Source organism: Bufo gargarizans, chromosome 7 (genome assembly GCF_014858855.1).
Source record: "Bufo gargarizans isolate SCDJY-AF-19 chromosome 7, ASM1485885v1, whole genome shotgun sequence".
In the NCBI taxonomy this organism is placed as follows: Eukaryota; Metazoa; Chordata; class Amphibia; order Anura; family Bufonidae; genus Bufo; species Bufo gargarizans.
The window spans coordinates 75,810,548-75,833,971 of NC_058086.1; positions in this window are offsets into that span (position 1 = coordinate 75,810,548).

Consider the following 23,424-nt stretch of genomic DNA (forward strand, 5'->3'; position numbering starts at 1 on the left):
GCTCCCATCACTATCACTCTTGATGAACAATACCAATCTCATAGGGCCCCAGTGTGGAGAAACAACACTTTTCTCTTTAATAACCCTAAATACATCGAGGAAATGTCTGCCCACCTCCGCGAGTTCTTTCAGTTCAACGTTGGCTCTGTCTCGAATAACTTTGTTTTATGGCAGGCTCATAAAGCCTTCATGAGAGGTTCCCTAATTAAATTGAGCATTAATTTAAAGAAGCACAGAGAGGGGGAGATAGCGTTGATCTTGAAGGAAATAACGGATCTGGAGACTATTAATAAGTCCTCCCCCACCTTACAAGGCTCTAATTCCTTCCGTGTGGCGCGAAATAAATTGAGTGCTTTACTGTTACAAAACTATCATAAATCTCTCCATAGAATGAAATCAAAGTTTTACGCCCAGGGAAATAAGGCGGCCGAATTAAAGCAACAGGCCAAATCCAAAATCCCATACTTACTTCACCCGGTTACAAAGACGAGTTTGATGGACCCGAGAGACATAGCTGATCAATTCAAACTATATTATCAGACCCTGTACAATTTAAAAGACCATACCCCTCTGCCGCAAGACTACCCGACACTAGTGGCAGACTTTCTATCCAAAGCGTCTTTGCCCACTCTAACCGAAGCGCAACTTCAGTCCCTCAATACCCCTGTTTCCTCCCAGGAATTGACCAAAGTAGTCTTATCATTACCGCTGGGTAAATCCCCAGGCCCTGATGGTCTGTCGAACGAATATTATCGTAGTTTTCTACCCCACCTCCTCCCCCACCTGCTAAGCCTGTTTAATAGGGTGATGGAGGGCGACCCCTTCCCTGCAGACATGCTTGAGGCTCTAGTGGTCACAATACCCAAGCCTGGCAAACCCCCTGATATACCCCAAAATTTCAGGCCGATCTCCCTGTTAAATTCGGATATAAAACTCTTTGCCAAGCTCATTGCAAGCAGGCTCTCTCCCCTGATTCCTTCCTTGATCCACTCGGACCAGACCGGCTTTGTGGCAGGAAGACAGGCTTCCGACAATACCAGACGCATTGTAGACCTGGTTAATTTCGCAGAGGTTCATTCCCTCCCAATGCTTGCAGTGACTTTGGACGCCGAAAAAGCGTTTGATCGCTTACACTGGGATTACGCTTTTTCCACTCTCCGATGGATGGGGTTCTCGGGTCAGATTATTCATGCCATCACTAGTCTATACTCGCACCCCTCGGCGAGAGTGTGGGTTAATGGAATCCTATCGGACCCTTTCATAATAACTAACGGATCGAGACAGGGCTGTCCATTGTCCCCGCTTCTATTTATTCTTGCACTGGAGCCACTGGCACAACATATCAGAACCTTGCCCACCATATCTGGGATTGTAGTTGGTGATAGGGCTCACACCATTACCCTGTACGCTGATGACATCATACTCACCTTGACGAACCCCTCACAATCCCTTTCAGCCACATTCGATGTGATCTCCCATTATGGATCCCTCTCATATTATAAGATTAATAGTTCGAAATCACAGGCCCTCCCCATCAACATTTCACCCTCTGATTTAGCCACTCTGAAAGCTTCCCACGACCTTGACTGGCAGTGTGCAGAGATTTCCTATTTAGGAATCAAGATCACCTCGCCCTGTTCTTTATTGTACACACAGAACTATGTCCCCCTTCTTACCACCCTGTCTACTGACTTCGCGAGCTTCTCTATGCGGACAGTCTCTTGGGTGGGTAGGATTGCATCGTTCCAGATGATGACCTTGCCGAAGCTGATTTATATCTTTCGGGCCCTCCCAATCCCGATCCCAGCTGCATTTTTTCAGAAAGCCCAAACACTACTAGGCAAGTACATATGGGGAGGTTCTAAACCTAGAGTGGCTCGCGAACTCTTGACCAAAAGGAGGCGTGCTGGTGGAGCAGGTCTCCCTAACATTAAAGATTACTTTATAGCAATCGGCCTTTACTTTGCTAGGGAATGGTGGGCGTCTAATAATGAAAAAGCGTGGCAGCAGATTGAAAGCCATGCGCTGCAACATGTTCCGGTTAAAGACTACTTAATTCACCTGTTGTGGGGTCCTGCTTCCCCCGCACGCACTCTTCTCACAATATCGCATGTTGGAGCCCTGTGGACCACCATTCATAACACATCGAAAGATGAATCATCCCAGCTCTTTAAAATTGCTTCCACACGGGCTATTGAGTTGTCCATACCCGACATTAACTTAGCGCCATGGCGAGATAGAGGGATCGTCACTATTTCCCAACTGATGGCAGGCCACTCCATTCTCCCGTTTGCTACCATTCAAAGTACTTTTGCATTACCTCACTCTGAATTCTTCACATATTTAAGGGTACGTCACTTTCTTTCATAGACCCTTCAATCCCCTCCGCAGGTCAACTTACCTGTAATGTGATTATTTCGGTTCCCCTCCCTGTTTAGGAAACACTCCACAAGAAACCTATATGATATACTGGGGGATAAAGCTACTTTTGTTAAATCCCCTCCCGTCCTTAGATGGGAAAGGGAACTAAATAGGACCTTTCCAGATGACTCTTGGAATGATGTCATTGGATTTATTACATCAAATTTCAAGTGTGTCACTCACTATGAGGCAGGTCTAAAAACCATCCTCCATTGGTACTTTACCCCCCAGAGACTTCATATAATTTACCCTTCTACATCGCCATACTGTTGGAGGAACTGTGGAGGAGGCGGATCCTTACTCCATATCCTTTGGTCTTGTCCTATCCTCAATGAATACTGGAAGACAGTCTTCCGTTTGGTTTCTACTCTAGTGGGGCGAAAAATAGACCCGTCCCCAGAGTTAGCCTTATTGTTCATTGGGATTAAGGGAATATCGCTCCCGAATAGACACATCACAGACCATATTCTGCTCAGCGCCAAACTGGTTGTTACCAGACAGTGGAAGAACCAGGCCCCTCCTTTGATTTCCGAAGTTATACAAGAGATTAATCAGACTTGCAGGTATGAACTTTCTTTACCCTCATCAATTATTCCCATTAAATTGAGGCAGGCCACTTGGAGTGAGTGGATCCGTAGCACCTTCTACTCCCCTTGAGGGAGGAACCCTGGATAACGGTGGAAGCAGCGGAGATACAACTGGAATACAACTCGGGTACTTCTTAACCCCCTCCTTCTGTGTCCTCCTTTCCCTCTCTCCATTATTTCCTTTTCTCAATAAGTGGCCTTACCTAGGTTGCTCTGTGGTAACCCACAGCTTTTGGTTCTGTTTAAATTGTTGGTTGTCACTAAACAGTGACTACATGGTTCACTCTTTTTTGTGTCTGTGTGCTCTCAGATCATTACGACTGCAATGCCTAGGTTGCGGAATATGGATTACACTTGTAGGTGCTTTAGTGCTACACCTGTATTACTGTCGACATGTACGGTTACTGTGTCTAATATACTTGATAGACCTCTGACATCAGTTATTGTTCAATAGTGGCTGCGACCACAGCTGTACTGTCTTTGCTTATGCACTCATCTGACTGGTGTGATGCTGTCCATGCTTGAATGCTCCTTTGTTTTTATTTGATAAAATAAAAAACTATTGAAACTAAACAAAGTGACTGTAAATTCCAGTGGAAGAGCGGGCCCTGAGACAGTAGATATTTTCTGTCGGGAAGACACCATGGGGCGTCCGCCAGCATCCGCGCCACGTCCGAGAACCATGCGCGGCGAGGCCAATCCGGGGCGATGAGAACGGTCGGAATCCCTTCCGCCTCGATCTTGCGTGGAACCATCGGCAGCAGAGGAAGTGGAGGGAAGACATAGAGGAGGCTGAAGTCTTGCCACGGGGACATCAGCGCGTCCACCCCGTACGCCTTCGGATCCCGGGCGCGAGCCAGGAACACCGGGAGCTTGTAGTTGAGCCTGGACGCCATCATGTCCACATCCGGACGGCCCCACCGGCGGCAGACGTCTTCGAATACATCCGGATGCAGAGACCACTCGCCTGGATCCACCTTGTTGCAGCTTAGAAAGTCCGCTGTCCAATTGTCTACTCCTGGAATGTATACCGCTGACAACACCGAAACGTGCGTCTCTGCCCACAGGAGAATTCTCCTCACCTCCTGCATCACCGCCCGGCTGCGGGTCCCGCCTTGATGGTTGATGTAAGCCACAGCCGTGGCATTGTCCAACTGAATCCTCAACGGGTGGCCGGCAAGGAGAGGAGTCCAATGGGAGAGGGAGTGGAAAATCACTCTCAGCTCCAGGATGTTGATCGGGAGGCGAGATTCTGTCACCGACCAAACCCCTTGAACCATGCGGGACAGGAGTATGCCGCCCCAACGTAGGAGGCTGGCATCGTTGGTGACGATCGCCCAGGAGAACGGGAGGAAAGATCTTCCTGACATCAGGTTCATAGGGGACAGCCACCAAGGAAGAGCTGCCAGAACCCGCAGAGACAGGCGGATGCGAGCGTCCAGACCACGAGAGGTCTTGCCCCAGAGGGAAAGGATCTCCTGTTGCAGCGAACGAGTGTGAAACTGGGCACATGGTACGGCCTTGAAAGAAGCTACCATAAGACCCGGGACCCGCATGCACTCCCGGATGGAGAGACACGGGGAGCGCAGTAGGTGCGACACTGCCCCCTGGATCTGGGAGGACTTGGAGACTGGAAGAAACACTTTGGCAGCCGAGGTATCCAAAACCATCCCCAGGAAGGAGAGCTTCTGGGACGAGAGTAGAGAGGATTTTGGGAAGTTGATCAGCCAGCCGAACTGTTCCAGAGTCTGAACAGTGATCCGGACGCTGTCCTTGGCCTGCAGAAATGAGGGGGCCTTTATAAGGATGTCGTCCAGGTAAGGCAGCAAAGGAATGCCCCTGGTGCGAAGAAGCGCCATGAGCGGCGCCAGGATCTTGGTAAAGACCCGAGGGGCAGTCGCTAACCCGAAGGCAAGGGCGACAAACTGATAGTACCGGCCACCAATGGCGAAGCGCAGGAATCGTTAGTGAGATTCTGCGATAGGAACATGCAGATAGGCGTCCTGGATGTCTACCGTCGTGAGGAATTCCCCTGGAAGAAGAGAAACAATAATGGAGCGGAGGGATTCCATTCGAAACCTCGGCACCCGCAGAAACTTGTTGAGCAGCTTCAGATCCAGGATCGGACGCACCGACGCCTCCAGGATCGGACGCACTGACCACGAACAGGTTTGAATAGAAACCTGTGCCCTGTTCCTCTGGGGGAACTGGTGTAATAACTCCCCGGTCCAGAAGGGAAGAAACTGCCATCAAGAGATCTGAGGCTCGGGCCGATCCCGCGGTCTGGACGTGAATTCTATCTTGTAACCTGACGTTACAATTTCTAGAGCCAAGGCATCCTGAACATGAGCCCTCCAAACCTGCTGATAGGAGAGCAGGCGGCCCCCCACCACAAGGGGTGGGGGGGTCCCTTCATGCGGAAGACTGCTTGGGAGCAGCAGGGCGGGCCGACTGTGCCCTCGGGCGCCAGGAAGGCTGCAGCTTGAAGGAGGGCTTCTTGCGGTAGTCTTGTGACCCCCATGCGGAGGAAGCAGACAACATCCTGCTAGAAGAGAAGTGGCAAAAGGACTGGTACCGGGAACCGGAAGACCTGGTCCGAAAGGGGAGCTTGGACCTAGGTTGGGGAAGATGAGTGCTCTTGCCCCCTGTAGCGGCAGAGATGAACTCGTCCAGTTGAGTCCCAAAAAGTCTGGAACCCTCAAAGGGGAGGTTAGCAAGGGAATGCTTGGAAGACGCGTTGGAGTCCCACACCTTCAACCAGACCTCTCTGCGCTGAATGACCGAGAGGGCTGAAATGCGGGCAAAGAGGGAACCAATGTCCATGGAAGCCTCACAAAGGAACTTGGAAGCCTGAGACATCTGGAGAACCAAATCCAGTGTGTCAGCAGACGCATGTTGTTCCGCCAGGTCTTGGTGGTGGCGCTGCAACCACACCGAGAGAGCTCTGGCCACCCATGCCGAGGCAAAGGCAGGTCGCAGGGACATGCCCGCCATGAGAAAATGGATTTGGAAAGAGAATCTAGGCGCTTGTCCACAGCGTCCTGCAGAGAGGAGCCATCTACGGGGAGGGACATGTTTTTGGCTAACCTGGCCACCGGGGGATGTCGGGTATATAAAGCAAATACTTTTTATAAAGAAAATAATTTAACGGATCAAAAGAAAAATTATGCAAACGATATTGACCCGAGAGATGGACATAAACATCTCAAAAAGAGTTCAATCGAGAACCTGATTATTTTGTGCAATCAGTAAAACAGGGTACAAGCGTCTATGCAAAAATATAAATGGTTTATTATACAATAGTTTAACATACTATCAAAAATTTATCAACATAAATTTCAATAACATACAATGATATGCAGTACACAGAATTCACCACTATATGATACCAACAAAAGACTACTCAACCAACACAAGAATATTATGCAATACAGCTTTAAATTTGTGAGAGATATACAATCAATGGATTATGCGGAAAACTCAATCAAGAAGATGACAGATTCGAGCCCTTGCTCCCCCCAAAAATGATGACCAATCTTCAGATAATGGTAGTATTGCAACAAAACTTATAAATTATTGGCTTGATATCAAACTAGGGAATACAACGATTCCCAACAGAGAGTTTCTCCAATATTGTCTCCTTTATTCAGTTATATGCATCGTAACTGAAATCAGAGAAAATACTGATGTAGCAACTAACGTTACACGTCCGCAAATGAGCGGGTATCTGGCTAGTTATCAAGCCAATTAATTTAGATCAATACTATATAAAAAAATATATACATTACCCAAGGGTCAAGTGATGTGCAGAGTCTTGGGGCAGCCAGCTCTCAAGAGTTTTTTCCCCGATAATACAAATGATTCTCTAGAGATCTATAATCCAATGTTTTTTTTCTCTTTCGCCTTTTTTTTTTTTTTTTTCCTTCTTTCCTGGTATCTGGTTTCTTAACCCAAAACTTATCAGATGAACACGCCCTCCGAATTTGGAACTTTGCAATCATTGTTGGATGGGTGTGTGCATTGATAAGGAGCATGATGTCATAATACTACCCAGAATACACTATTGCTACTGATGTAGTATTAACTGCTCATATCTAGGTGGCACTGTTGCATAAGCAATAAGCATCATACCATTAAGGGTTAACTCATACATGCCTGATATTTTCAATACTTCACACCTCTGACATCTGGAGGCCTTGTCTCAGGGCCGAGGGACAAACTTTGATACATGAATGTATACTTTGAGGAACATCTAGACAATTCTCACACTGTGGAATTCATGTTCAAATAGGAAAAACAATGAAGCCTCAGAATCTGCAGGTGCGGTGTATCTTCTAACTTTCTAAATGTATAATATATTGTTACAATAACACTAGCTTTTTAACAGCACAGTAATCTTCTCATGGACTTACTTCGGCCTACATGAAAATCCATTCAAAACAGTGAATATAAATCACTATTACTCTTAAAGGCAATGAATACCAATTATAACTAGAATAAGTAGATATAACTGTTTAAACTTATGAAAAAGCACAACAGGGAACCACCTTAGGGGGAGAAGACCACTTCTCCACACTGTCAGCCGGAAAAGGATAAAGCGTATCCATGTGTTTGGTGGCAGAAAACTTTTAATTAGGACGGTCCCAGGCCCTGGATATGACCGCGGAAAATTCCTCATGGATAGGAAACGCGTCAGCCTCCAGCTTTTTGGATTTGTTTCTTTGTTGTCCTTGGGGGTTAAGAGTGGATTCATGGATCAAAAACAAAGTAATTTTAAATATGTCCCACATCCTATTATTCCCATCTTCCACTCTTTACCCAAGATCCACAAACCAGGCTTTCCTCCACTCATGCGGCCTATTGTGGCCGGGATAGGCTCATTTACGGAGCGGTTATCTGCCTGGGTGGACAGTTTGCTGCAGCCACTTGTCCAGACTATTCCGGGCTTCCTTTTAGACACTAGAACTGTACTCCAGTCCTTTTATCAATTTCCCTGGAAGCCGGAATATGTATAGATAACTGCTGACGTCACATCTCTCTATACTGTCATTCCCCACCATGCAGCCATAGTTTCTTAACGTTGGTTCTTGAATACTTATGCCTATTTCAGCCTAGAATTTCAAGATTACATATGTGATGTTGTATATTTTCTATTGAAACACAATGTATTCACAGGGCCGTCATTAATATTGATTGGACCTTGTGTTGTGGAAATTTTATTAGGATGTGTTTTTAATATATTGTGTTTTGTCATCATGTCTCTCAGTGTCAGGGTAAACCATTGGAGTGGATATCTTCCCATGTATGTCCTGTCACAGCTGCTGGGCGCAGGGGTCTCCATCGGCGAATGGTCCATGTCCATGTGCTAAGCACTGGGCTGTGGGCTGGGGAAGACTGATGTGTTCAGCAGAGCAGTGTTTTGTTGGCTCATGTATGGACGCCGGCTAGGGCCCCCGCGCAAGACACAGATTTATTGGCTTGGCGTGGATGCATTTGTTAAGAGAACAATATAACGAAAGGAACGTGCGTTTGTTGTCTCTAGTGAGCCTGATCAGCCGCTGGAGATAATGACACTGTACTGTAAATAAACATGCATGAGGATCGTAGTAACTTTATCTGGCATTGATCACTGAGCAAGGATGGATAGAGTTCACTCCAGTGGTAATGGTAGGATTATTGTATACATGTGTTTGTTAGCTGGCTATGTTATTCTAAATGATGGTGTCTTGTCTTCCTATGTCATCACTTCCTGTATGTCATCACTTCCTGCATCCTTGTCTTGGGCCAACCCCTTTTACACCTTTTTGTTAGTAAATAAAAGTGAACACACTGAGCAGGGCGGGACAGATGCTCAGCAGAACTTACATGAGAACACCTTTGGCTGACTGCGGTTGAGATTTTTAACTTTCCTTACACAAAGATATTGGAGAGCAACTATTTCTATTTCTATTTCAGATGGCGAGCTAGGAGGATTCAACAGATTTTTTTTCTCTGCACAGCAGGTAAAAGGGAGAGAAACTGTAGTTTTGTCTGCTGCGTTAGAGCGAAAAAAAATATTTTAACAAGCAGAAATTTTCTCTATCTGTGTAAGGATAAGGTAACAGTTTTTCCGTTGTATAGTTTTTGGTGGATCTGTGTTGATTGTATGGAGGTTGTATGATAAGCAGTACAGGGTATTGTGTTTTTTTTGTAACTTCCTAACTTTTAGGTTACTGTGATTTTGTAAGAGACGATTTTATAGAGGTTTATAGAGGCAGCAATTGGTTTTAATGTTTGTACATTAGAGATAGCATTCAGGAGTATTTTTATATTGTTAACCTGTAAATCACCCACAGAGTGGAGGTTTTGCTCTGGTTTCGGGGTGGGGAACAGGGAATATAGAAACTGTTTTCTTTATTGCTGGATATTGTAGACACTATCTTAATTTCCTTTGTGTGAAGGGTCGTGTGCTTGTCGGCCATCTTTATGACCATGTGCTTGTCGGCCATCTTAGTTAGTTTGCTATGGAGTCGATTTGATTGTTTTTGCCTGAAATGTTAGTTTTGTCTTTTTGTAACCTTTCTATGTACAGTTTGATTTTGTTTTGATAAGTTTTGTGCTGGATATCAGTGGAGTGTTCGGTTATGGTATAGAACAGTGACCAGTCTGAAACAGGAATCATTGTGTGAACATTAGTGGCAGTTTAGTGGTGAAATCGTCCTATAGTTGATGATTCTGCTTAATGTTTGTATATCTTTGGCTGTTACACTGAATTGTAGACTTGTTTGGCATAATTAATACAGGTACTACAGTGTAGAAAGCTTATTTGCCAAAAGTATTGGAACAACTCCTAGAAATTGGTACTAGTGTGTTGTATTTTTTTGTAGCAACCATTGTGGTGTTTGTTTTTGAGCAATGGAAAGTATTTTTAAAGAGGTAGCAAAGTTGAAGGACACGGCAGCCATTCTTCAGGCTATGCAGGGATCTACTGATCCATGGCTGCAAGCTCAGAATTGTGTAGCAAACCTGATCGGTACCAAAAAATGGCACAAAAGGAAAGGCAAGTATGCTCTGATTTTTGCTGCTCGGTGGATAGTGGATAAATATCAGGAGTCTTGTTGGCTGAAGTTGAGTTTGGAAGGAGAAGTGCAAGATTTAAAAGTGGAAATTGTTAAATTGAGATGTCTTGTCCAGCAGGCAGCTGAAGCTAGAGCTAATTATGAATGTACTGTGAGGTGTAATACTGAGCTGCGCAAGGAAAATGAAAGTTTATCTGAAAGCCTGATGAAACAACCGTTGGAGAGTAATGTGTCTGGGGTTAGAGGCAATGCATGGGCTGTAAGCATGGATAAGTCTGAGGACTGTGGTTCAGATAGTGGAACCAACTCAGGAATGGAGATGGACAATGTGTCTGACCCTGAAGTTGGAAGTATTAACACAAGGCCAGAAGATTCCTCAGATGAGTCCGTGGTAAGTGGACTCAATACAGATAGTAGTGTGGGATCTAGTCATGCTAGGATGGTTAATGTTTTGCGCCAAGTCAAATCGCCATGTGCCCAGACAATGTATTGTGCACGGAGGCGAGCTATCCGTTGTTTCGCATGCAGGGAATATGGTCACATTGCACGATATTGTAACGTTTTTTTTGGCAACAGACACAGGTATGTTAAGTACCCCAGAACCACACCTAGAAGTGAAGTTGTTTATTCAGCAAGGTGGGGTAATGGTCCCAGACATGCTTCTTTGCAAAGGCAGAGAACCCAGGGACAGCCAAGGTCATTGATCAATTAACCTTTTACTGAATCTCAATGTATGTAACAAGACTGTCTGTAACTGAAGTTTTCTATGTTGTTTTTTTCTCTCCTGTTTACAGATCTTCTACTAATCCATTTTTATTTTAGGTTTTATTGTTGTAATTTTTCATATTTTGGCATCTTTTTATTTTTACTTTATCAGCAGGAGACTGACTTGAGGAACCACATTGAGCTGGACAAAAGCGGGTCTCAATTAATGGCTAGTCGTGGCTGACCAAATGCAGGCGTAGCTCAGCTGTGTGTATAGCCCTTTAGGAGGGATACTGGGAATCCAGCAAAAGGAGCTTTGGCTTTAATGCCCTGTGGGAGTGGAAATAGCATTCAGAGTAGCAATAGGCCGCCCTCAGTGCAGGAGATTTCTAGCTGTCCGACATAGGCTGTGTAAAAGTCGGGGTCGGGAAGATGTACCGTAAGAATGAGCCGGGTGGTACCCTCCATGTACAGTAAAAAGCGTGTCCCTGGACGCAGGCAAAACTGGTAAGCCTTGGTTAACCAAGGATGGGTTGTGGCAGATCCATTTTCGGGGGGGGGGGGAACATAGTTCCCCTCGTGGGGTCAGACGGCTGCTCAGTACATGAGATCTAGTTATGGGGTGAAGGCCACAAAGCCCCTTAAAGAATGGAGTAGGTGGTCCAAGGGAACTAATTGGAGTATCCCTCTGGAAGTTAGGTAGTGCAATTGTGGCTGCAAAAGTCAATCATGGTAATTAAGCAGGGCGTACAGAACCCAGTTTTAATCCGGAAGAACCGAGTGATATTTGCCTGGCCTGAGGGGTAAACAGTTTAGGGATCCGATGCAGGAAGCAGAGGAGGCTCTATCTGGGCTGACTTTGCTGAAACAGGCCAGATCCACTAAACCCGGGCCTACTGAAACAACCAGTACCCGAGGTAAGCGAGTCCCTAACTGTCACTTCCACCTCCACTACTGAAAGGGTTGCTTTTCTCTTTCGCTATCTCTCTCATCCCTCCCTCATCCCTTTATCTAACCTTAAGACGATGGGTGTCCATGTTTAATCCAGCTTCTCTTCATCCTGGTTTTAAGGACAATGAGAAGGGGGGGAAAGTGGTGCAGAAAACAACGATCTTCAAACTTTTTACTAACCATTCCAACCTCTCAAATGTCAATCATTTTTCTAACCTAGTAGAGAATTGCGTCGAAAATCATCACAACTGCCTTTTCTTTGCTGGTACTTGGGTCAGATTTTTGCAAAGAAGGTAAAAATCACGGCCGATCCATGGCCTGAATGTTCCGCTGTAACCCTTTTACTCCATCAGGTATGCCCACAGGCAGCCCCACGGGTTATCACCAGATGTCCACCACCGGGTTCTGGAGTTTCTCCCGGACCCAGACTCAATAACCAGTGTTCATTTTAGTCAACCTGCTGATGACGCCAACCTCTCTGAAGTTCGAGGGATGAGACAACTGGATCCACACCGGTCACTGCACGAAGCTGCTCAACTAAGTCAAAGAATGCAGAGCATCACTTTTGTTTATTTGTTTAGTTTAATGTTTGTTGATAGCACTGGTTTTACATTCCTATACAGTAATATCAGCTATAGGTTTAATAATAGCTCTGGCTCCTGCTCCTCGCTTGTTAATCCTGTATGGGTGTCCAGGCAGCTAGGCGCCCCGTAGACGTGGTAAAGGGCATAAGTTTGTGGGATCCTCCAGTTGTGAGGAAGGTATAACGGACAACCTTACTAATGAAACCCCTGATCTCTTTAATAACACCCATAGACCAGATTATATCTGCTGGAAAGAAGGGTGTGACGTTCAGACTCAGGGAGCGATCCCTTGGTATATTCAGTTATTACTGGAAGCCCGTGACCGTCAGAAGTTCTTGTGTGGAGTTGACGGGTCCGTACTATTTCTTATGCGCTTTAACCGCTTATAAGGTAATTCCCCCTAATGCCAGAGGTTCATGTGTCCTGGTGAAGCTTGTCCCTGTATCTTACGTTGCAGCTGATTGGGAGAAACTGATGGTGTGGAAGGAGGTAAGAAGGACAGGGAGAGCTGGAAGGGATTTGTTTTCTGGCTGGATGGGATGGGGAGTTGGACTTATGAAGTGATTGAACAATTCCTCGTCCATAGTGGATGAGATGTTCAAAGAAACCGTTGAGGCAGTGAAAGGGATCACCGAGAAACATCAGTAGAGCGTCCAGAGGAGGGTTTCTGTGAATTAGACCACTGTTATGCCTTGCTAGCAGACACCGTTGACAAGGGTCAGGCCCATACTGACAGGAGCAGGGCAGAGGCGGAGCCATGACTAGTGAGGGTTGGAATCCTTTTTAAAGCTCTGGGAGGTCTTGGGGCTCACTGGTTTTCCATTGGATCTGGGCGAAAGGAAATAGGACATGTACTTATGTTTTTTGTTTCCATTCCTTCTATACGCCGGAGTGAGATGTTCCTGATGTCTAATCGACTGAGTTACCGAAGCCCGAACAGACAAGATGCCCTGAAGACCATGGACCAGATGCAGAGGATTCCAAACCAGCCGGCGACCAGTGCGAAACACCACCTCCTGAGTCAGCACCCAAAGAAAAGAATCTCCGAGTCAAGATTTGTTTTAAGCTTTCTGTTTTCCATCATCTGTTTTGTTTTATGGATTCAGGACTTCTCTTAGACAAGAGTTTTTTTTTTTTTTTCTCAAAGGACACTGGGGAGGATATGACAAAGAGCAGGGACTGTTGTGGAAATTTTATTAGGATGTGTATTTCATATATTGTGTTTTGTCATCGTGTCTCTCAGTGTCAGGGTAAACCATTGGAGTGGATATCTTCCCATGTATGTCCTGTCACAGCTGCTGGGCGCAGGGGTCTCCATCAGCGAATGATCCATGTGCTAAGCACTGGGCTGTGGGCCGGGGGAGACTGATGTGTTCAGCAGAGCAGTGTTTTGTTGGCTCATGTATGGACGCTGGCTAGGGCCCCCGCGCAAGACATGGATTTATTGGCTTGGCGTGGATGCATTTGTTAAGAGAACAATATAACAAAAGGAACGTGCGTTTGTTGTCTCTAGTGAGCCTGATCAGCCGCTGGAGATAATGACGCTGTACTGTAAATAAACATGCATGAGGATCGTAGTAACTTTATCTGGCATTGATCACTGAGCAAGGATGGATAGAGTTCACTCCAGTGGTAATGGTAGATTATTGTATACATGTGTTTGTTAGCTGGCTATGTTATTCTAAATGATGGTGTCTTGTCTTCCTATATCATCACTTCCTGTATGTCATCACTTCCTGCATCCTTGTCTTGGGCCAGCCCCTTTTACACCTTTTTGTTAGTAAAAAAAAAGTGAACACACTGAGCAGGTCGGGACAGAAGCTCAGCAGAACTTACATGAGAACACCTTTGGCTGACTGCGGTTGAGATTTTTGACTTTCCTTACACAAAGATATTGGAGAGCAGATTACAACTATTTATATTTCTATTTCACTGGGCAAAAATTTACTTGGGCCTCCTGGATCCCGCCTTCCCACACCTGAGCAGGCATTCACGCCCTCCACCACAACACACACACAAAAAATCCACACATCTGGTAGAGTACAGTGAATGATTGATTGTAAATACTTCCAGTTCTGAAGACTCAGCGGCTCAGGATCCGTGCTCTGGGTAGCTGGGCTCAGGCTGGAAGTGGGCACCGCTCTGTAGGAAGGAGACCAGGGCTTAGCTCACTCTAGTGGTACAGTGCACGCCACAGTATGCAGTATAGCACTGTATAGTATACAGCACCCCACAGTATGCAATATAGCACCCTATAGTATACAGCACCACACAGTATGCAGTATAGCACCCCACACTATACAGTACCCCACAGTATATAGTAGAGCAGTATAGCAGCCCACAGTATACAGCACCTCACCGTATACAGCACCCCAAACTATACATGATACAGCCCCCACACTACAGTACAGCAGTATAGCACTCCACACTATACAGCACCCACAGTATACAGACCCCCACAGTATACAGTACAGCAGTATAGCACTCCACAATATACAGCCCCCCCCACACTATACAGCCCCCCCACACTATACAGCACCCCACTATACAGTATATTAACATAACAGCCCCTGTCACCTTTTTCTGATGCAATCTTCACACAAAAAAAGCTCCACAGTTAACTTCTGCAACACTCCTGGTAGGACCTGTGATGACCTCATAGCCATGTGACCAGTAATATTGCTAGGTTACTGGTCACATGGTGATGATGTAATCTAAGGTCCTAGATCACAGCTCTAACACAGTACGATGCCTGGACTCCGTTCCAGCAGGCATGGCATGGCAGCACCCCCTGTGTAGCCGACAGCCTGACACCCGGGGCAGTGGCTAGCAGGGCTCAAGAAGCAGCTGCCTTGGGCCCAGGGCAGCTGCCCCTTGGTAAAGACGACCCTGTGTATTCATGTTTAATCACCGCTTTTTTTCTCCAATGCACCAGTGTTTCAATGGGGGCAAAATTCTCGCCCTCGATGGCCACCATCTACATGGCGTGGTGGGAATCCTGTTATCTTTTTCTGATGACAATATTTGGGCCACCTCATTACGGTGGTATGGCCGTTATATTGATGACTTGTTGTTCATCTGGTCAGGCGACCACACTGCCATACCACTGTTTGAGGAGTTCCTAAATAACAACACTTTGAATCTGACATTTACTCTGAATTTCAATTGCACTTCTATTGTGTTTTTGGATTTGACTCTGAAGGGCAACACTTGTGAGTCCAGCATAGTTACCCGCACCTACCGCAAGGAGACGGCAGGCAACATCACCTTGCTTGCTTCCTCATGTTGTACGCAATATCCCTACAGGTGAATTCATAGGCCATGCACGGAATTGCTCTAATGACACGGACCTCAGGGAGGAGCTCAACCTAGCTTCTGAGTGCCTTGTTGCCCGTGGTTACAGCAACAGCAGTCTGACACAGGCTGCGGCTCCAGGTTAAGTCCAAATCATGCATGGATTTATTGTTTCCTCAGAACAGGGCTGGTACCAGCTCAAATTCCAACAGTGCAAGTTCAAAGATTAGAGCCACCATTTTTTCCACGAGCTACAGTGCAGAATTCAACCAGATTCGTCAGAAAAAAAATCTGTCTCTGCTCCGTATGGCTGAGCAGTGGTCTGATGTTCTCAGTTGTAATATTAAATGTCTTGCTCGTCGAGCCCCCACCCTGGGCCAGCGGATCAGTCCCAGTTTGTTCATGGATAGTTTACAGACATAGCAGAGCTGGCTACGTTTTAAAGGCAACTATTAGTGCAGACATCGCATCTGCACTTGCTGCAAGCATCTTTCTATAGGCCAATCTGTGCATCTAACCCAAAAACTTTTTCTGTGAACCAATATATCAATTGCAACACCAGCTTTGTGGTATACTGCATCACCTGCATGACATGCCGCTTACAGCACATCGGTTGTACTTCTAACAGCCTCAAAACCAGAATTCGCGACATATTTCTGATATTCCACATGCACTGACCCAAAATGTTTCTGCGGTCAGTTCACACTATGCGGCTTGTCATGCAAGTGATACCAGTAGCCTTGTGGTCCAAGGAGTGGAAAGGGTTAAAATCCCCAAACGTGGAGGTGATCACAGGAGAATTCTTTTAAAATAGAGAATCATACTGTATTTTTACTATGGGCACTTGTGTACCAACAGGTCTAAATCGCAGACATGATCTTATATTACATTATTGACCTTGGTATATTTTCTCTGTACTTTCTGCAGCTTTTCCCCTTTTCTCTTCTCCTGTTTAGCATATGTTTTTAAGGGTTTGAGGTGGAGCTATGTGTTGATTGTGTCCACCTGGCATGCTGAACCTGCCTCTTATTTAAGGCCAGTGTCTCACACTAATCATGTTGTCATGAGTAAGGATCTGAATTTATTGATCTGAAACGCGTAGACCTGGTGTACATGTCCGGATTTTAGAAAGTTTTTGCATTAAAGCATTCAATTGGTCGTTTGGAAGCTGGATTTTCTCTTTTTTCCTAAACTTTTGATCAGGACTGTAGCAAGGCCAAAATGGCAAAAAGAGACCAACTCTTAGTGTACCGCCAGAGACGACAAAATCAAAATCTAGATGATAAGGTAAGTTTTATTGCATCATACAACCCTCAGTGGCGCCTGATGAAAGACGTCTTGACTAAATATTGGGAGGTACTACATCTAGACCCTACTCTGACCAAGATTCTTCCTTCCTGTCCTTATTACGTATAGGCAGACAAAAATTTTGAAAGATCTCTTGGTCAAAAGTTATCATCCTGGCCATAATCCACAGAGAAGTTTTGCCTCTAAGGGCCCCAAATGGGGCTGTTTCCTGTGTGGGAAATGTGTGGCCTGTCCCAACATCGACAGGGCTTCACAATTCTGCAATCCTATGAAAAGTAATAGACAATATACGATTACTCATAATATCATGTGTAACACCTTGGGGGTGATTTATTTGGCGACCTGACCATGCCAACGTGTTTACATTGGCATGACGTCAAGGGGATTGAAGAGACGCACACAGGTACATATTCTTGGTATAGAAGCTGCCAGGGATGAGGAGGATGTAACTATGCTTAAACCTATTCTTAGGCACTTCAAGCAATTTCACGATTGTGACAGTACCAGCTTCCGGGTTAAAGGCATTGACCGCATTTATATTACAGCACGTAGTGGCGACTGGAAGAAAATTTTGGCACACAAGGAGGTAAGGCTACTTTCACACTAGTGGCAGGACGGATCCGACAGGCTGTTCACCCTGTCGGATCCATCCTGCCGCTATTTCGCCATGCCGCTGCTCCATCCCCATTGACTATAATGGGGACGGGGGTCGGAGCTCCGGCGCAGCAGAGGCCGCCAGACTAAAAGTACTGTATGTCCGACTTTTTAGTCCGGCAGCCTCTCACCGTGCACTGCCATGCTGCCCCGGAGCTCTGCCCCCCATTACAGTCAAAGGGGACGGAGCGGCAGTCCGGCAAAATAGTGGCAGGATGGATCCGTCCTGCCGCTAGTTTGAAAGTACCCTTAGATGGATTCATGAACTAGATTGTAGGGCAACTAGGGGATTAAATGAAGATATGTCCTTTGTTTCATACTTATAGTTAACAATAGGTATTTTGGGTATGCGCATCCTAGCCCTTTGTTTTTATGTTTTTAAACTCCATATGTTCTTAATAATTTTTGTTTTCCCTTTGCTTTTGGTTTTAGTGTCTGCTTACCTGTGGTGTGTCCTGATGAGTCGAGTGGGCGGCATCTGTTGTGCTGGTTCCATCTAGGGTGGTGGAATTTTCTTTAACTGCGTGGAGAGGTTTTCATGTCAGTTGGAGGAGTAGGGAATTTTTATTCTCCATGTTTTTCCCCGTAGTGAGAAGTCCAAGTGAACCGAACTGAAGAGCAATAATTACTGTTTTTAAAAACATTTTTTCTTATCGATATATTAATTTTGTATGTTTTGGGAATTATTTATCAATTTATTAATTAACGCTTTTAATAGAAACTTTTAATCTCGATTAATACAGTCATATGAATTGTTAGGTATTTATGCATATAGATGTGTAAATTGCCTTGGTCACGTTATTTATAATGAGGTTTTATATATTCACTCACATATAATTATGTCTATTATGATGTTCATGATCTTTTTTAACTTATTCACGTGCATATATTTAATATATATTTATGATATGGATTTTTATTTTATTCTCACTAATTTTTCTGTTTTCCTTTTTCACTCATTTCTTACCTGTCTTGGTCCCATTTCATATATCATAATGTTGTATCTATGGGAGGTCATCTGCATGACGCTAAGTTGATGTTCCGATCACGTGCTCTACATGCTCAGCGAGTCATCAACCATGTGACCGAATTGGTAAATTTTGCTCTGGATCAGCCCCCTTTTATTTAGGCGTGGCCGTATATAATACTATAAAAAGACTTAGAGATTTCTCTCTCTTAGGGGATCTGATTACTATTATTGTTGCTCCTGCTATTTATCTATATACGATACCTAAGTAGCCTGCTTGTTTTCACCATTCCGGTATTGGTAGATGTGGCTGGCATGACGTTGCACTGACAATACGTCAGTGCAACGTCATGCCAGCCACATCTACCAATACCTGACCGATGCATCATACTGGCCGCACGCTCAGTTCCACACTATTGTGTTGAACTGGCCCTCGTTTTTGTGATCACCTGACCCACTATGTGTTGTTTTATTGGAGAGTTTGTCTCCATGACACACCCAATGATGATGTTATTACTAATCTGCACCTGGGAGGACGCTATAAAAAGCAGAGTGTTTTATGAGGGTCTTATCCCCGAAAGAAGCCAATTCTCTGGCAAAACGACGTTGGGAGGAGGAGACTGAGGGATCAACACGCACCTTTGGGGTATTCATCATTGCTTGTTGATTCCCACATCTAGTTTACCAACTTTCTTATAGGACCTTTACGTCCGGGGGTTATATGTTCCTTATTGGTTCTATGTGTGGCCTTTCCTTGGATACTGGATGCCCCTGTGTGCCGACCCCCCAGTCCCCTCAATTTTTTTTTTTTTTTTTTATCCCTCACCAAAGTATGTATTTTTACTGCTGATTTGACATGTTATAATGTCTGTCTAATGCTTATTGAATAAATAATATTCTATTTATCTATATGGTGGAGACAGTTCTATTTTTTGTTGTGGTATCTTCATGGGAAAAGACTGGAGATGATACTTTGATACAAAGTAGTCAGTGTACAGCTTGCATAACGGTGTAAAGTTGGTGTGCACAATTAGCCATTTTCCCTCCCAGGTATCATGTGACTCGTTAGCGTTACAAGGTCTCAGGTGTAAATGGGGAGCAGGTGTGTTCTATTTGGCGTTATTGCTCTCACACTGGTCACTGGAAGTTCAATATGGCATCCCATGGCAAAGAACTCAGAGGATTCTATAAAAAAAAATTTGTTGCTCTAAATAAAGTTAGCCTAGGCTATAAGATTGTCAACACCCTGAAACTGAGCTGCAGCACGGTAGCCAAGACCATACAGCGGGTTAACAAGACAGGCCCCACTCAGAACAGGCCTCGCCATGGTCGACCAAATAAGTTGAGTGCACATGCTCAGCGTCGTATCCAGAGGTTGTCTTCAAAATAGACGTAGAAGTGCTGCCAGAATTGCTACAGAGGTTAAATGGGTGAGGAGTCCGTCCAGACCATATGCCACACATTGCTTTAAATTGGTCTGCATGGCTGTCGTCCCAGAAAAAAAACCTGCAAACAGTTTGCTGAAGACAGGCAGACTAAGGACATGGATTACTGGAACAGTGTCCTGGGGTCTGATGAGACCAAGATAAACTTATTTGGTTCAGATGGCATCAAGCGTGTGAGGCGGCAACAAGGTAAGGAGTACAAAGACAAGTGTGTATTGCCTACAGTCAAGCATGATTATGGGAGTGTCATGGTTTAGGGCTGCGGGGAGCTACAGTTCAGTGAAGTAACCATGGATGCCAACATCTACTGTAACATACTGAAGCAGAGCACAATCCCCCTTCCCTCGGAAACTGGGCTGCAGGGCAGTATTCCAACATGATAACGACCCCAAACACACCTTCAAGACGACCACTGCCTTGCTGAAGAAACTGAGGGCAAAGGTGCTGGACTGGTCAAGCATGACCCTAGACCTAAACACTATTGAGCATCTGTGGCGCATCCTCAAACGGATTCCAGTGGCAACCTGTGAAGCTCTAGTAAACTCCATGAGTTAAGGCAGTCCTGAAAAATAATGGTGGCCACGCAAAATATTGACACTTTAGGCACAATTTTGCCATTTTCACTTAGGGGTGTACTCCCTTTTGTTGCCAGGGGTTTAGACATTAATGGCTGCGTATTGAGTTATTTTGAGGGCATACCAAATTTCCACTGTTCTACAAGCTGTACACTGCCTACTTTACTTTGTATCAAAGGGTCATCTCCAGTGTTGTCCCATGAAAAGATAAAAAAAATTCACAAAAATGTGAAGGGTGTACTCACTTTTGTGAGATACTGTATACGTGGACCAGTAAGCATGGGCAGGGGCATTATCAGCGGTAGTGTGGACCTTGCCACTGATGGAGTTACATAGCACACACCTGATTTTGTCTGCCATTTGCTCGCACAGGGCAGGGATGGTCTGCCCAGAAAAGTAGTAGTGGTGGCTGGGAACCATGCATTGTGGGACAGCCACTGCCATAACGTTTTTTCAAACTGTCCATCTCCACCAGACAGAATGGCAGCATTTCACAGGCCAGGAATTTTGAAATACTGTTATTCAGGCCCAGGTGGGTGGATAGGGGGGGTACTTCCTAGTGTTGAGATGCTCAGCAACAAAGCTTATGATGTTGCTGTCAAATCCTCTCCTTGAGGGGTGCCAGGTGGCCCTGTCACTCCAGAAGGAGGGGTGGGGGTGGGGGGCGAGTCTCTGATCTTTTGTGGTTTTTCCAGGCTTTGCAGTTAGATGCCTGGTCATACAGGTGGTGGCCAGGTTTAGAACATTTGTATCTCGCTTCAGGCTGACTGCACAGCATGCAAACCACCTGTCTTTCATCATCAGCACATTGCCTAAAGAACTACCTTATAGCAGGGGTGTCCAAACTTTTTTCGAGGAGGGCCAGATTTGATGAAGTGGATATGTGTGAGGGCCGACCATTTTGCCCAACATTCTTTGAACCATTAAAATGAAATGCAAATTAACTATTTTATACAAATTTTATTGCAAACGGCATACCTTTCATTTTGTGACTTGGATGACAAATCTAAACAGGTGTTCAATCACTCTGGCTTCAATATAAAAAAACAGGAGGCAGAAATATGTCGGAAACAGTACATTACAAGGTTGTCTGTTCACTTTTAAATTCTAAAAATGTGAACAGGAACATAACACCAAGTATACACATATGTTCAAATATATTTATAACTGATTGACCAACTGATATTAAAGGGAACCTGTCATCAACTTTATTCCGCCCATACTATACTAAAGGCAGAATAAAGTAGAGACAGGTGAATTGATTTCAGCACTCTGTCATTTATAAGTTAAAAGTAAGTGGTTGCCGAGAACCAACATCACAATCATTGCAGACTAGGCCTGGAAGAGAGTCACGGCCCCCTGAGAAGAGACATGGTTATTCAATGATTCCTGCTGATGACTGACAGCCTTCTACCAAGTTCCCTTTCTCTCTAGGAGAGAACTGCCAATCATCAGCAGATGGACGGGGAGAGCAGGAGATTATGAATAACCATGACTCTTCTCAGGTAGATTTGACTCTTTTCCAGGCTCAATCTGCAATGATTATGATGCTGGTTCTCAGCAACCACTTTTAGCTCATGAGGGGCACACTGCTGAAATCAGCATTTCTGTCACTAATTTATGCTGCCCTCAGTGAGATTAGCATAAAGTTGATGACAGGTTCCCTTTAAACTGAGATTTTACAGCGTATTCATCTCAACTGAAAAAAATCTTGCCTGCACTAATTTGAAGGGTGAAACTGAGATCTGGACTGCAGCAGATAGGCTAGATCTGGTTCAAAGGCTGTGGTTTTGATGCGCAAAATATCACGCAAGTGAGAGTCACTTAGTCTTGTCCGCATGCGATTCTTGTTAAGGTTCATAACAGAGAATGTCTTCTCACACATAAATATGTTGAGCCAAACAAGCTCAGAATTTTCTTTGCCAATGTTCAAATCTCTTTCAAACAGCTCTTATCCAGTTGGCTGTAAAATTTCACAAGAGAGCTGTTGGTGCCGACTGCGTAACTCACTGTCACAATGCAGGTAAATGAGCTCGAGCTGCAGCTGATCTGGAGCATTGTCGGGGTCAACAGAGAATGGAGAGGAGAAAAGGGTGATCTCCTTTTTAATAGCTGCAAAATCTTGAAAGCTCCGTCTAAACTCCCCAGTAAGAGATACGATGTCTGCTGCATACCTGCTAGTTTGCACACTGATATCATCCTGTGGAAAACTGTTCATTATTTCCTGCAACGCTGAAAAATGAATGGTATTGGGCGGGGTTTGTAACAAATGCTTTTGGAAAAGTTGCAGCTTTGTTCCAAAGGCTTTGAGGTGTGAATAAAGCTGGTTCACCGCTGCATCTTGCCCTGAAGACCTGTGTTCAGTACATTCAGATGCTTTGTTATGTCGACTAGAAACCCTAAATCAGCCAGCCAAATAGGATCAGATAGTTCTCGCATCGGTTGTCCCTTTGTTTCCAAGAATTCTCAAATTTCTTTTCTGAGAGAGTAGAAACGCTGCAGTGCAGACCCTCGACTTAGCCATCTTACATCATTAGGGCTCTAGAGCGAATAAAATTTATGGTCATTAGCACCGGTTTCATAACATGGTCATATTTGAGATGTTTAGCACAGAGAACTTGTTGATGAATGATACAATGCAGTTGAATAGCTTTGCCTCCTTCTTCGATCACCTTGTTACAGATTAGGGTTGATAATCCACTTCGTTCACCAGCCATGGCAGGTGCCCCATCAGTAATTATCCCAGTAACTTTGTTCCAAGGCAGTTTCATGTTATCTATGGCAGAACTAACAGAAACAAATAAATCTGTTCCTCCTGTTTGGTCCTGAAGGCTCTGGAGGTCAAGTAGCCCTTCAGTCACATTCATTTCATCGT